This window comes from Antedon bifida, chromosome 2 (assembly GCF_963402885.1).
Source record: "Antedon bifida chromosome 2, ecAntBifi1.1, whole genome shotgun sequence".
NCBI lineage: Eukaryota > Metazoa > Echinodermata > Crinoidea > Comatulida > Antedonidae > Antedon > Antedon bifida.
The window spans coordinates 8,059,042-8,073,641 of record NC_136227.1 but is presented as its reverse complement, the minus strand read 5'-3'; positions in this window follow the sequence as shown (position 1 = coordinate 8,073,641).

Sequence of the window (14,600 nt, the reverse complement as noted above, 5' to 3'; positions counted from 1 at the left end):
GCGTAATTTTTTTCGCGCGCGTGGGAATTTTTGACATGCTCAAAATGTCATGATCAGCGTAGAAAGTTGATTAGAAATTAATTTTGCGCATTTTTAATTTTTAAATGCGCGTGCGCGCGTAACTTCTTGTGAAACATGTCACTTTTAATCCATAGAAAGTTTGCCCTTAATTTAACTTAAATTTTTCACCAAGTGTCAATATAAAATGACTTTTGGTTTATAATCTATGACCAATCATTGAAATTCATAAAATCGCGCGTAACTTACGCTGCGCGACTCTAAAGTCATATAACGAAGTTTCTTGCACATCTACAGCTACAGGTCAATCTTATGACAAAGTTATACAATCTTATGTTGACAAGGATGAGAGATATGCGACGCACAAAAATCCGGGAAAGAAAGAAGAATAAAGATGAAGAAAAAAGATATTTACAATAACAAGGGTTATCCGCAACTTACTAGTTGCGGATAACCAAAAAATATTGATCTCATACAATTACAAGGAGTTATCCGCTTGGTATACCAAGCGGATAACTAAAAAAACGAACATTAATAATACAAAATGTAGGATGTAACAGTGATACAACCAATAGCAGAATTTATTTTGTCTATTTTTCAACATTTTACTAAAATGTACATACAAAGAAATATACATTATAATACACTTTTAGTGAATGATGGGACCAACAGGTTGTAAACACCTCTAAAACGGTCCAATTGAGATATGAAACAGTTTATATAAAATTATAATAAATATTTATATATAATATAATCATCAATGACTAATGCTGTTCCGCCGTACCACGCCGAGAATGTTAAAGAGTCGTTATCCAATCGAGTTCGAACAATACCATGAAAGCCCCAGTGGTCTAATGGTTAGGACATCTGCATATCAAGCAGGCGGTCCGAGTTCGAGTCTCGGTTGGGGCGACTTTTTCTCATTCTCACAGATTTCCTCATCTTTATCGTTTCAAATTAATTAATTAAATTTCAGTATATCACCGGGCGGTTTAGAATTAATGTTCTTTGCCTCATGTGTTTATATATATAAAAGTATCTCTTCGGAGATCCCGCCTCGTGAATAAAAATACTGAAAGATGAGGGCGTATCAATTTGATCTCTGTTGCGCGTGCGTACAACTGAGGACTAGTGCTGTTCCGCCGTACCACGCCGAGAATGTTAAAGAGTCGTTATCCAATCGAGTTCGAACAATACCATGAAAGCCCCAGTGGTCTAATGGTTAGGACATCTGCATATCAAGCAGGCGGTCCGAGTTCGAGTCTCGGTTGGGGCGACTTTTTCTCATTCTCACAGATTTCCTCATCTTTATCGTTTCAAATTAATTAATTAAATTTCAGTATATCACCGGGCGGTTTAGAATTAATGTTCTTTGCCTCATGTGTTTATATATATAAAAGTATCTCTTCGGAGATCCCGCCTCGTGAATAAAAATACTGAAAGATGAGGGCGTATCAATTTGATCTCTGTTGCGCGTGCGTACAACTGAGGACTAGTGCTGTTCCGCCGTACCACGCCGAGAATGTTAAAGAGTCGTTATCCAATCGAGTTCGAACAATACCATGAAAGCCCCAGTGGTCTAATGGTTAGGACATCTGCATATCAAGCAGGCGGTCCGAGTTCGAGTCTCGGTTGGGGCGACTTTTTCTCATTCTCACAGATTTCCTCATCTTTATCGTTTCAAATTAATTAATTAAATTTCAGTATATCACCGGGCGGTTTAGAATTAATGTTCTTTGCCTCATGTGTTTATATATATAAAAGTATCTCTTCGGAGATCCCGCCTCGTGAATAAAAATACTGAAAGATGAGGGCGTATCAATTTGATCTCTGTTGCGCGTGCGTACAACTGAGGACTAGTGCTGTTCCGCCGTACCACGCCGAGAATGTTAAAGAGTCGTTATCCAATCGAGTTCGAACAATACCATGAAAGCCCCAGTGGTCTAATGGTTAGGACATCTGCATATCAAGCAGGCGGTCCGAGTTCGAGTCTCGGTTGGGGCGACTTTTTCTCATTCTCACAGATTTCCTCATCTTTATCGTTTCAAATTAATTAATTAAATTTCAGTATATCACCGGGCGGTTTAGAATTAATGTTCTTTGCCTCATGTGTTTATATATATAAAAGTATCTCTTCGGAGATCCCGCCTCGTGAATAAAAATACTGAAAGATGAGGGCGTATCAATTTGATCTCTGTTGCGCGTGCGTACAACTGAGGACTAGTGCTGTTCCGCCGTACCACGCCGAGAATGTTAAAGAGTCGTTATCCAATCGAGTTCGAACAATACCATGAAAGCCCCAGTGGTCTAATGGTTAGGACATCTGCATATCAAGCAGGCGGTCCGAGTTCGAGTCTCGGTTGGGGCGACTTTTTCTCATTCTCACAGATTTCCTCATCTTTATCGTTTCAAATTAATTAATTAAATTTCAGTATATCACCGGGCGGTTTAGAATTAATGTTCTTTGCCTCATGTGTTTATATATATAAAAGTATCTCTTCGGAGATCCCGCCTCGTGAATAAAAATACTGAAAGATGAGGGCGTATCAATTTGATCTCTGTTGCGCGTGCGTACAACTGAGGACTAGTGCTGTTCCGCCGTACCACGCCGAGAATGTTAAAGAGTCGTTATCCAATCGAGTTCGAACAATACCATGAAAGCCCCAGTGGTCTAATGGTTAGGACATCTGCATATCAAGCAGGCGGTCCGAGTTCGAGTCTCGGTTGGGGCGACTTTTTCTCATTCTCACAGATTTCCTCATCTTTATCGTTTCAAATTAATTAATTAAATTTCAGTATATCACCGGGCGGTTTAGAATTAATGTTCTTTGCCTCATGTGTTTATATATATAAAAGTATCTCTTCGGAGATCCCGCCTCGTGAATAAAAATACTGAAAGATGAGGGCGTATCAATTTGATCTCTGTTGCGCGTGCGTACAACTGAGGACTAGTGCTGTTCCGCCGTACCACGCCGAGAATGTTAAAGAGTCGTTATCCAATCGAGTTCGAACAATACCATGAAAGCCCCAGTGGTCTAATGGTTAGGACATCTGCATATCAAGCAGGCGGTCCGAGTTCGAGTCTCGGTTGGGGCGACTTTTTCTCATTCTCACAGATTTCCTCATCTTTATCGTTTCAAATTAATTAATTAAATTTCAGTATATCACCGGGCGGTTTAGAATTAATGTTCTTTGCCTCATGTGTTAATATAATCATCAATGCTACACAGATTACGTTATAATCACAACGCAAATAAGCTGGGCTTGGCGTCGCGATTCGTCAGTAATTGCGGCGCGCTTACGTTCATTCGTTAGGTCTAATGCTCGGTTCCCACTAGAGACCCATTTGGAAACAAGCCCTTGGGCTTAAAAGGTTATCTCCTGCTTTCCATGTTTAATTTCTCAAGTTTAATGTTTGTATTATTCTATGTATTTATTTTCATTCATATTTTATGCTGTTTTATAAATTGTACTGTTCTTGGAAAACAATAAATATTACTTACTTACTAGAGACAAACGAAACACCACGAAAAGACGCAAGCACAGCATGGATCATCCGAACTGTCGCTTGTGGTTGATTTCGTTACGTCTCTAGTGGGAACAAAGCTTTACGTTCTTGTGTTGAGCGTCTAAATGGGAACAAACCTTAACATACTGCATATTGAGTCAAATTCGGCAAAGCTGGTTATCAATGAATGTAAATCAAAATGTTAATACTTTAGGCCTATACATGGTTATTTTAACTTTTATTAAAATACGCTTCGGCGCGGCCTCCATCACAACAACCTCCTGTAAATTCACAGTGACACATAAGCCTGGTTCCCACATGGACGCAATGACGTAAGCGCAACGTAAGTTGGTTGACTAATGCTTGGTTCCCACTAGAGACGAAAGGTAGGGACGCAAGCGTAACGTAAGTGATCTGACCATCACAAGCGATGGGTTATTCGATCTGTCGCTTTTCATTGGTCAATTCTTGCGTTGCGTCTATTTCCTTGCGTTGCGTCACTAGTGGGAACCTAAGCTTAATCACGATGTGATGGATCATCCAAACCGGCGCTTGTAAACGTTCTTGTGGGAAACAAGCTTAAAGGCCAGGTGCGGGCAAAAAATGTCTATTGATCATACATTCCAATAATTATTGATCTATAGTTTCCCCTTTGTTTCATAATTTTTGGGATTTTATTTGTGTTACACGAGCTTGTTGAAAATAAGCACTTTCTTATCAGTGGGGGGATAGTTCAAATTACACAGTAAAATCTCTATTCTTTGTACACAAATTTTGTAAATAGAGAGGCATTTTAAAAAGCTATGAAAAATAAACGGTGTGGTAAAAAATTTTATCAGATAACAAAATATAGGTAATATAACTTGAATATTACATTTCTGGTATTTTTATTCAACTTCAGCTTATCCACCGTATATCCACCATCTTTTTTCACCTTCTAGGGAGTCACCAGACATGTTATTACATTAGGTTAACTACCTAACTACTGAAAAAAAGTCTTCCTGGTTTTTATGGAAGAATTTTGCCAAATTTTGTATTTGGCCATATTAAGAAAATTCATGTTTTTTCGTCTTGATTTCTGTTACAAATATTTGATTTATGTACAATTAACCAAATATTATATTTAAAATACATGCCTGTACCTGAGCTAAGCTTAAGTAAAATACTTTGGTGGATCATAGAGGAATTAGTTTAGACTAATTCCTTTATTGGTAGAGATTAAAGAGTAGGACATTTGGGAAGGCAATTCAACACAATCGATGGAGATTCAGGTTGTATTCCACCTTGATTCGTTAATTGCTACCGTATAAAATACAAAAGGTCAATTAATATGTTTATGACTGTATCCTAATTCTGTTTGTGTACGAAATCAAAATAATAATTATACAGTATGACGTCATACTAATATTTTCAGACCAACCAGGTCACCCGATTCTCTGTACTGTATAAACGCCAAATACCATTTTATAAGCAAATTAAGTAAACAGCGTCACATACATGTGGTGTATTATGGTAAGTTATGGCTTATGACCTATGATATAGGCGTCACATGTGATGTCACATTGTATTACCGGGAATCGGCTAACCATGTCATTCTAATAATAATTATGACTATAAATAAGGAAACATAAATCAATCGTATAGTTTGATGGCAAATCACTAAAATATATTAAAGAATTATAGATCGAACACATTTCCTCAGATCAATCATAAATAGACGTTCCAGTCTTGGACTAGACAAATACGTTACTCATAGACTGGAATATAGCTATGGATAATCAGTATGGTGTATTCAATAATAACACAACTATGTCAAAATGAAGATTAACATATTCTATTGACTTTATGATGATAGTCCTAATTGTTATCTTTAACAATAATTAAATGATTTTCTTTTTAACAACACCCGATAATGCAGCTGTCACTAGATAATATCTAACTTACTATTGACAGTCAGTTAGATAGATACAAGTTTAGGCGTAGTAAATACTTTCAAAATATGATTTAACGAATACTTATAAATTAGTACATTTTGAGAACATACATCTTGTAAAAATGTGTACAAGGGAAAAAACAATCTCAAATTGTTTCACGCGAGAGAAGCTTTAAAGGTCTTTTCCAATGGGCTGGGTTAATTCGATTACAATTGGGCAAAAGGTATTCTGAGTTTAATTGCCATATCATTTTATTTTATTTTCAAAACTATTGGTTTTTGTTTATACAAAATAAAATCATTCTTTATGATACGGAAATTATCAGGGATCACAGTCAAACTTTCTCCAAAATAGTGACGAGTTATATTTTCCGTTACTATCAAGATTTATGTCTGTGATCCCCGTCATCAACTCTTGTATCCAAACTAGGCTAATGTGTACCATCCACTTTTCAACTTATCAAAGTTAAAGACATGTGGCTTAAATTTATACGATTTTATTTTTGTTTCTGTTATTCAAACTTTAATTGCTACTGACTTAGCAGTGCCATCTTGAAGTTTTATGTTTGCCATATGTGACATAGCAAATGCGAATTGCTGATGACATAGGCCTACTATGGTACGCGGTAAACTGATCGACAAGTTATTTTTACATTACGTTTACTTAATTAATTAAGATTTATTGTCTCTCTGAACAAAATGATGTTTTTAATTTTTGTTGTTGAATATACCATTTTATTATCACATAATAGTTATCCACATTGAAAACAAAATTGAATCGAATGTCATTCATGTTGAATGAAATGTCTTTACTGAAAAAACTGTAGGCCTAAATTAAAGCAAAAAAATAGTCAAATTGACTGCTAGGCAATGCGTTTTTGGTTGAATTTGAGCATTTATTTTGTTATTTTATATGAGGAAACGAAAGGGATTAACTTTATTAAAACTACAAAATAACCTATTCAAAGTCTGATATAATTAATCTTCATTTTCATGTCTTTCTTCTAGCCCATGATAACAATGCTTTTTTTGTATTAGTATGTTTTGTTGCCATCATTGTTATCTGGTATCTAGTATACTGCACTAACATGTATAAAATACTATTATAAATTAATGTAGAGAGAAAAAAATATTATCTAAATAAAGAGTTTCCGTCTTCAGAAACTCCCGAACGCTGTTCCCAGTAATACTATAATACTATACATACATACAATATGCAAAGTTAAAATACTTTATTTGATAAATAATAATAAACGTGTGAGAGAATTGGTTATATCAAGGCAACAGGATGCTGAGTTCTGGAGATAAAAGGGTTTATCTTTGGCTGCGACACGATCAGTTCCATTAACAATACAAGACGTGTTGTAAAAATTACGATTAATTGTAAATATATTTAAATATTGTATAATTAAATTTAACCGAAGACATCTGTTACCCATAATTATTATTACTACAACGTTTTCTTTGTAATAAGTGATATAATTAAAGAGTTCCAAAGCTATTGCAGTCACTGACACGTCACGATTTTCCATTAGGCGAATTTGTTCGCGGGAATCGAATGCATTAGCTTATACGCATGCGTAGAGAGGCATTTGGAAGATGAAAAATGAGTACGCATGCGTATAAGCTGACGCTTTTGATTCGCGCGAAAAAATTCGACTGGTAAAAAATCGGTTTTTACGATGTGAAAACCTGGTCACGTCACGGTAATTCGCTTATTAAGTATCAGAGCATCATAAATTTAGAAATGAGAATACAGATTTGTGTTTAAGTCGTAAAATGTAACAAATCAGAGACTGGTAGATCACTCATAGGACTTCTATCTAGTCAATTTGCATATTTAAACAAAATGAACACAAATTTTCCAAAATAATTCCATTCCGAACAATTTAATCACTTCTTTTTGCGGTGTTGGTTCTAAAAAAGTGTCATTTCCAGGCGGTCAATGTGAACCGATAATCTTTATTTATTAGCTGAATCCCGTCATATACAATTATATTTAGTGATGGATTCATGCCTTTGTGTATTTTAAACACATTATGGGTGCCATTAATACCATTTTTCAATAAAATGCTTAGACAAGGAATTGCTTTGCATAAAAATATTGTGTCTTATTTCAACAGATAAGGTAATCTAAATGTTTAGCCAAACTATGACGTATTAGGCCTACATGTACAGTTACTCATCGAAAACAATTCTAAAAAACATTCGCAATCGGCCGATACATATTACGTCTTATTGGTCAAGACATACACAAGTGCCGTCATTAGCTGAATCACAGATTATGCATAGTATTTTTTAAAACCAAATCCAAACTTTATTTTAATTAATCTAATGAATTCTTGAGGATGATGTAATAAATGTCATAATATTGAAACCCAATACGATCGACACATCGAGCTTTTCTTTAGGTCACTCTGAATTATCATAACATTTAAAAAAATGACCTTCCTTTTCGGCATGTCACATTCTGATTGATGATTGCCATAATTCATTAAATCCAGTCTAATTAATAGATACATTTGATTGCATTGATTATTCTACATTGGCGGTAGTCAGCGGACATCAGACGGTTCGAGGTGTCAATGATACCGGATCAAAAGAGATTATGAGGAAATTATATTCACGTCGGCCTATTTTATCAATAATTATGATTACGATATTATTTCTCAACCTTATAATTGGAAATTCTGCTGAAAATGTAAGTGGAAAAATGTGATTATTATCAAACTTTAGTAGTAGTGTTAGTTTTCGCCAGAACATCAGTTTGGGAATTTGAACTTTTCATATCTCAAAATGAATTCAAATTGTGTGATTCCGTGTACTTGTATTGTATTAGTTTTGTTTGGCTGGTACTGTTATGAGACTTGTTCCCGTGTAAGTTTTTCATTTTCTAAGAATGTCACTCAGAATGTAGAATAGAGTAGTCATCGTTCACACGCGCTGACGCAGATTTCTGGTGGCAGATATAGCATACTAGTATCTCAATGACTTGCGATAGTCAATTAACATGTATCTAGTGACAACTGCGGAAGAATCGTGTGGTTCGTCTGCACATCATAATGTATGGATATTATGTGTGCATCAATGGAGGCCTACTCACATTGTAGCAGCGTCTAACGAGACCAACTTTGTAGTTACCCTAATTATTGTATATTGCGTGTACCACTTTATGAAAATGGCATACTCGTTGTTGCACAACAATGTCGACAGGCCTATTTTTAGTTTAAGCCTAATGTATGTTGTGTACATGACTTTAGGCAAATCGGACGAACTCACTTTGTTATAGGCCTACTACAACCATGTCACTGACAGCATACTCTGTAATTTAAACCTATGTTTGTTCTCAGGCCTGCCTGATTTTAGAATTCTTTAAGAACAAATCTCGTAACAGTCTATTTCGACTACTGTTTTTTAGGTTGACAATATTGTTTTCTTTTATAGTTTATTACATGTATTCTTCCTGTATCCTATATAGTATATGATTACTAAATAGATATAATACTACCATTTAATTCATACTGAAAATCCGTTCGTTTTTCAGGTTGATGTCAACAATAATATTACAACAGCAGGAGGAAACCAGTATGGAAGTGATACTAAACTGGTAAACGACACTGAACCGGTGAGCGACACTGAACTAGTGAACGACACTAAACCGGTGAACGGCACTGAACTGGTGAACGATACTAAACTAGTGAACGACACTGAACTGGTGAACGACACTAAACTGGTAAACGACACTAAACTGGTAAACGACACTAAACGTGTGACCGAGACTAAACTAGTAAACGACACTAAACCGATGAACGACACTGAACTGGTGAACGACACTGGACTGGTAAGCGACACTAAACTAGTTAACGACACTAAAAAAGAAAATGGAACGGCGAAAATACAGATTACAAAGGCAAATTATGTAAATAGACAAGCGCTTTCAGTTCTATGGAAGAACTCCTTAATTGGCGCTTACCAAGGGGATATGTTCCTGACGACAGACCAAAAATCACGTTTGGAGGAACTGATCCAAAATGGCGGGAAAAGAAACAAACGTAAAGCGGTAACGGATTTAGCACAACTCTGGCCTGATGGTGTAATTCCGTACGAAATAAGCGAAGTACTAGGTAAGACATAATTCTGTTATTATAATGCATTTTAAGTTTCCTAATATCCATAAATAATTTAGAAGTAGCTTTGTAGCGCGTGTTTGAAGAAGATGCATCCGTCGGGAGAGTATAGGCCGTAAGTTGCAACGGTTATTTTGATTTTTTTCTACATTCCTAGGTATGCATAGTTCCATTTCTATATAATTGTCTTCGACTGTAACTTGTTTGTTTCAAGTAATTATTGCGTAATTAGAGAAGTCAATTATAGCTTACATTGGGGACTGCCATTTTGATTGAATTAACTTTATCCGGGCAAAACATTCGCGTATCGTAGGACAATGATTATGATGTTTAGTGCGTTCATGGCAATGTTGTTAACATTCCTGTAGTAGTGTATCACCCTGCGCTATCAGGTGACACCTATATATTTGGTAAAATTCCAAGTAAACCTGGCAAGGAACATCAAATTGCAAAGTGATATTTTCATGATTTATAATACGTAGCTATTCGGCAAATATTTACAAAAATGCTACAATTTTTTTAATTAGTATGAATCTAATTTGTTGGTTTCGATTGAATAAAATAAAATAAAGATTTATCGAACTTTTAAGGCCCACTATATATAGTTCCTTGATCTCAATACGAGTACAAAGTTACGACATTAAGTTTGGTTTAGTTTTTATTTACAACAAACGATGGTTACAAGTGCATAAGCTACACATTCATCAATACCAGCAATGGACAATAGGTTACCAGCTTGCTACGTATTTATACCATAATGCATTACGTCATTCTATAAATAAATCACGCATATCAAAGCGACGCACAATAAATATTACACATACAAATTATAACCTTTTATATGTTGTTTTCAGGGGAGAATGAAAAGGCTATTGTATTTGAAGGAATGCAGACGATTGAGTCTTCGACCTGTATTCAATTTGTCAAACATAACGAGTCTATATCTGAAACACTTGGCCATGATAGTTACCTATACATCTACAAAGGAGAAGGGTACGTGAAAGAGTAAAATATGTTCGCGCAATATAGTAATATAGGTACTTTTGGGCCGTAGTTTAAATATGTGTGCTGGATATCAATTGTACAAAGAAAATACATGTTTGCACATAAAAGCTAATGTTGACCATCACGAGTGCGTCAACTTTCAAGGGAAGTTGAGTTAAAAACATGCAGTACATTCTGGGGTTTTTCCTTTAAAACGGAGGAACAATCTGGTAATACAATATGTTCTTATTTTGTTTGGTTTTTCTTTTTAGCAGTATAACTTTTAAATGTAAAAACCTGAATTACAAAAAAGGGGCTCAAACTGTCGCTTTTCGCTCCATGGGTAAATTACTCAGGCGTCTCGGTCACGGACGCAGGCAACTTTCAAGTTTTATATTTATTATCTTTGTAGATGCTGGTCTCATGTTGGAAAACTTAAAGGCGGCAGACAATCGTTATCGTTAGATAATGAATGTTACACAGTAAGTAACCGGAGCAACCTCAAGCTTTGTCTACACAATCAAATTTTATGCGACAACAAAATGTGATGTGCCCGTCATATCACTAACATATTATTTGGGCACATCACACTTGTTAGTGCTTAACATGGAATTAGTAATTTTAGTAATACAATAATAACGCCTAGATTATTGATGAAAGAAGTGAACAAAGTCAGTGTTTTAAAGATGAAGAATAACTATCTGAAACAACATTTATTTTTTAGCCAGGTGTTGTCCTTCACGAACTACTGCACTCCTTGGGTTTTCACCACGAAAATTCACGATCAGATCGTGACGACTACATCAAGATAAACTGGCTTAGCATTGAAGAAAGTTCAGCAAGTAACTTTGAAAAGACCAACACAATCACAGATTACCCATATGATTTCGATTCTGTTATGCATTATGGCAGAAACGTAAGCTATGCCTCATCTTAAATTTCCACTTTTCCACTAATTTCATTTTTTTATTTTGCTTTATAGGCCTATGTCTTTAATAATGTCTTTAATATGTCTCCAAGTATTTTACTTGATTTGATTATTATTTATCTGAATTATGTTTGTAAAAAAAAATCGATACATCGATGACACCACAAACAGTTTTAAAAAAAAGCTCGAGTTATCTGTATATTCAATATAGGCCGAAATATTAAACAGCCCGCCCTATGTCGCTCGGTCAGATTATTTTGAACGTTCAATATTGATGAGTGCGCGCACACAAAAGCTAATGTTCACTACCACATTAATTTGATTTCTTAAGAGAAGTTTGAAACATATACAGCACATTCTTGTTTTTCTCCTCTTATTTCCCAATTTTTTGTTTGTTTTCTTTTTGGCAGTATAACTTTTAAATGTAAACAACCTGATAAACCTGTATAAATTTAACCGTAACCGTCCCATTATATATTTACTTGACTAATATAACACGTGAACATCATTATAGTAGAGTGAAAATGACTTGTTCAACACAGGACAAACTACTATCCAATTTAAACGCAGGCCTATTAATATACAACAAAAAGGGGAAAACTGCAAAGTGACAGCCTAAAAAAATACGTAGAAGGATGCAATTTCTCGCACATGTACCGGGTTTGACCTAACCGGTACTGTATGTTACATCTTCCAGTTTACGACGGATTAACGTCCAGGCCAGCTGAATATGTGACACGTTCTAAACATTTAATTTCCCCCTGTAGATAACCAATTTGAATGGGAAGGATATATTTTATATTCCGTCTTCACATATCAAAGATACAGTCAATTCAATTCCATAAAAGTAGCTAACAAATCGAGCGGAATCGAGCGGAACTGAAATTTCCTCTGGTTTCTTTATAGCTGAAAGGAAGTTGTCAATCTCTCCATTTCGATCAATTTAACACTCTTAATTAAATCAATTAAAAAGATAAACTGTTATGGTAAAGAAATGAGAAATATAACCATTTGAATCATACAATTTAAGAAATTTGAAAAAAAAATGTAATGTAAAGATATAACAACTAAAGAGAGAAATACATATTACGGAAATTGTCTTTAAAGAAAGGTAAAAACATTTACCGAGACAAACAATATTGGGACAAAAAGGATTTAAGCTGGCTAACGGTAAACCTGATGTTACCACAAATGTATTATTAGTTATTTTCTACCATACAACAAACATTCTTACAGTATTATACAAGATTTTAGTACAACATTTTACTGAGATCTAGTATACCTTGAATACAGTGTCTTTAGCTATAAAAGATTAATTTGAAATTATAAAAACTTTTCCACATTTTTCTATCAAATTTTATTAGAGTGCGGTATACAAGAATTTAGTAAAAGACTTTACTGATATATAATAGGTCTATATCTTGTATAAAATGTCTTTAGCTATAGAATATTAATATGAAATTATGAATACTCTTCCATATGTTTTTAATTCAAGCCCCGTCTGCTTCTCCGCCGATTTTCGGATTATTATGTTGACTTATGATCTGGCAACGATTTGTAACTTTAGTGGAATATTATTAAAATTAAATTATTTTCATGTAGAGTTATAGTATAAACGACGACGAGCCATCGATGAAGACAATAGATCCTTTGTTACAATACGACATCGGGGGAGGAGACAACTTGACTTATACCGATATAATGACGTTGAATGATGTTTATGGTTGTAGTGGTAAGATTGCCAATTACGATTAATTATTATTACATTGTAGAGTAATTTAGACACCTGTTACAGTATAGATTTCCATAATTAAGCTTGAAACAACCAAGCTATTGTGGTGTAATAAGCATGCGAGAGTTGACACGTGAGTAGGCTACATACACTGCACAGTCCATAAAATTCAAACAATTGTGTACGTCTACCCGAGAATTGTTAAGCAGGCCTACAATTGTCACATTAGAATAAGCTCTAGTCTACCAGATTACTTAGGCTAAAATGTCACCTTCCTTAAATTCTCTAACAAATGAAGCAGACAAAGTTGGAACATTATTGGTTATTGGAAAATTAGTACAACTCGAGACTTTTTCAGTAGGCCTACAATTTTCACGTTGGAATAAGCTCTAGTCTACCAGCTTACTTAGGCTAATGTAATTTCTTAAATTCACTAACAAAATGAAGCAGGAAATGGTTGTGTATTTCGAAAATTCACTTGTCGAACGCCTGCAGAACAACTGAACTTACTTTTCTTCCCGTAAAAGTTTTCTAATTGTTCTGTAGAAAACAAAACATGGTATTTTTTTGGCATGTTGATATTTTCCATCTAAAGTTTACGCATGTCGTCACTACAACACATACATTTATGGCTAAACCAACACGACCGAGAATCGGTGCCTACATTGCGTATGTGTTATAGGCCTAACCATTTGAGGAAATGCAGCACGAATGTTGTTCCAATCACATTAATACATTACAACAACTCATGTATGATTAATCACATTTTCTCTCTGTAGACAAATGTCAGGAAACAGACTGTGGTGCTGGTTTCCTTGGCATTAATTGCCAGTGTTTTTGCTTTCAAGTTGACGAAAATGAATTCAACGAGAAATGTAACCGACATAAACCGGCAGAAACTTTAGCAGGTAGGCCTAAAATCTAGTGCCAATGATGGGCCTACTAACTGGGTGTAAATAGCCCACTTTATACAGTACGTCATGTTTGATTTTACCTAGAAATCAAGTCATTGTTTTTCTCTACACATTATAAGATGTCACAATACAACATTAGAAATTGATAACCAACGCAATAATGTATTTCAGGCAAATAAAAAAAATACATAGTTTACAATTTTCATATCTAATTCTTATTTTTTTAGTTGTTAAAAAATAGTTTCATATTAAATTATTATAACGTCCCCAACTGTAACACAGCGCACTGGGAAACGAGAAATAGGAGAGAAAGACAAATTGGAATGCTTCCAATTTATAATGATTTAAATACCACAATTGGTGTTTTAATCTATTTACAGATTGCAGATACAGTTTAAATGCTGAATCAGGAATAATAACCTCACCAAACTTCCCATTTAACTACGATGATAACAT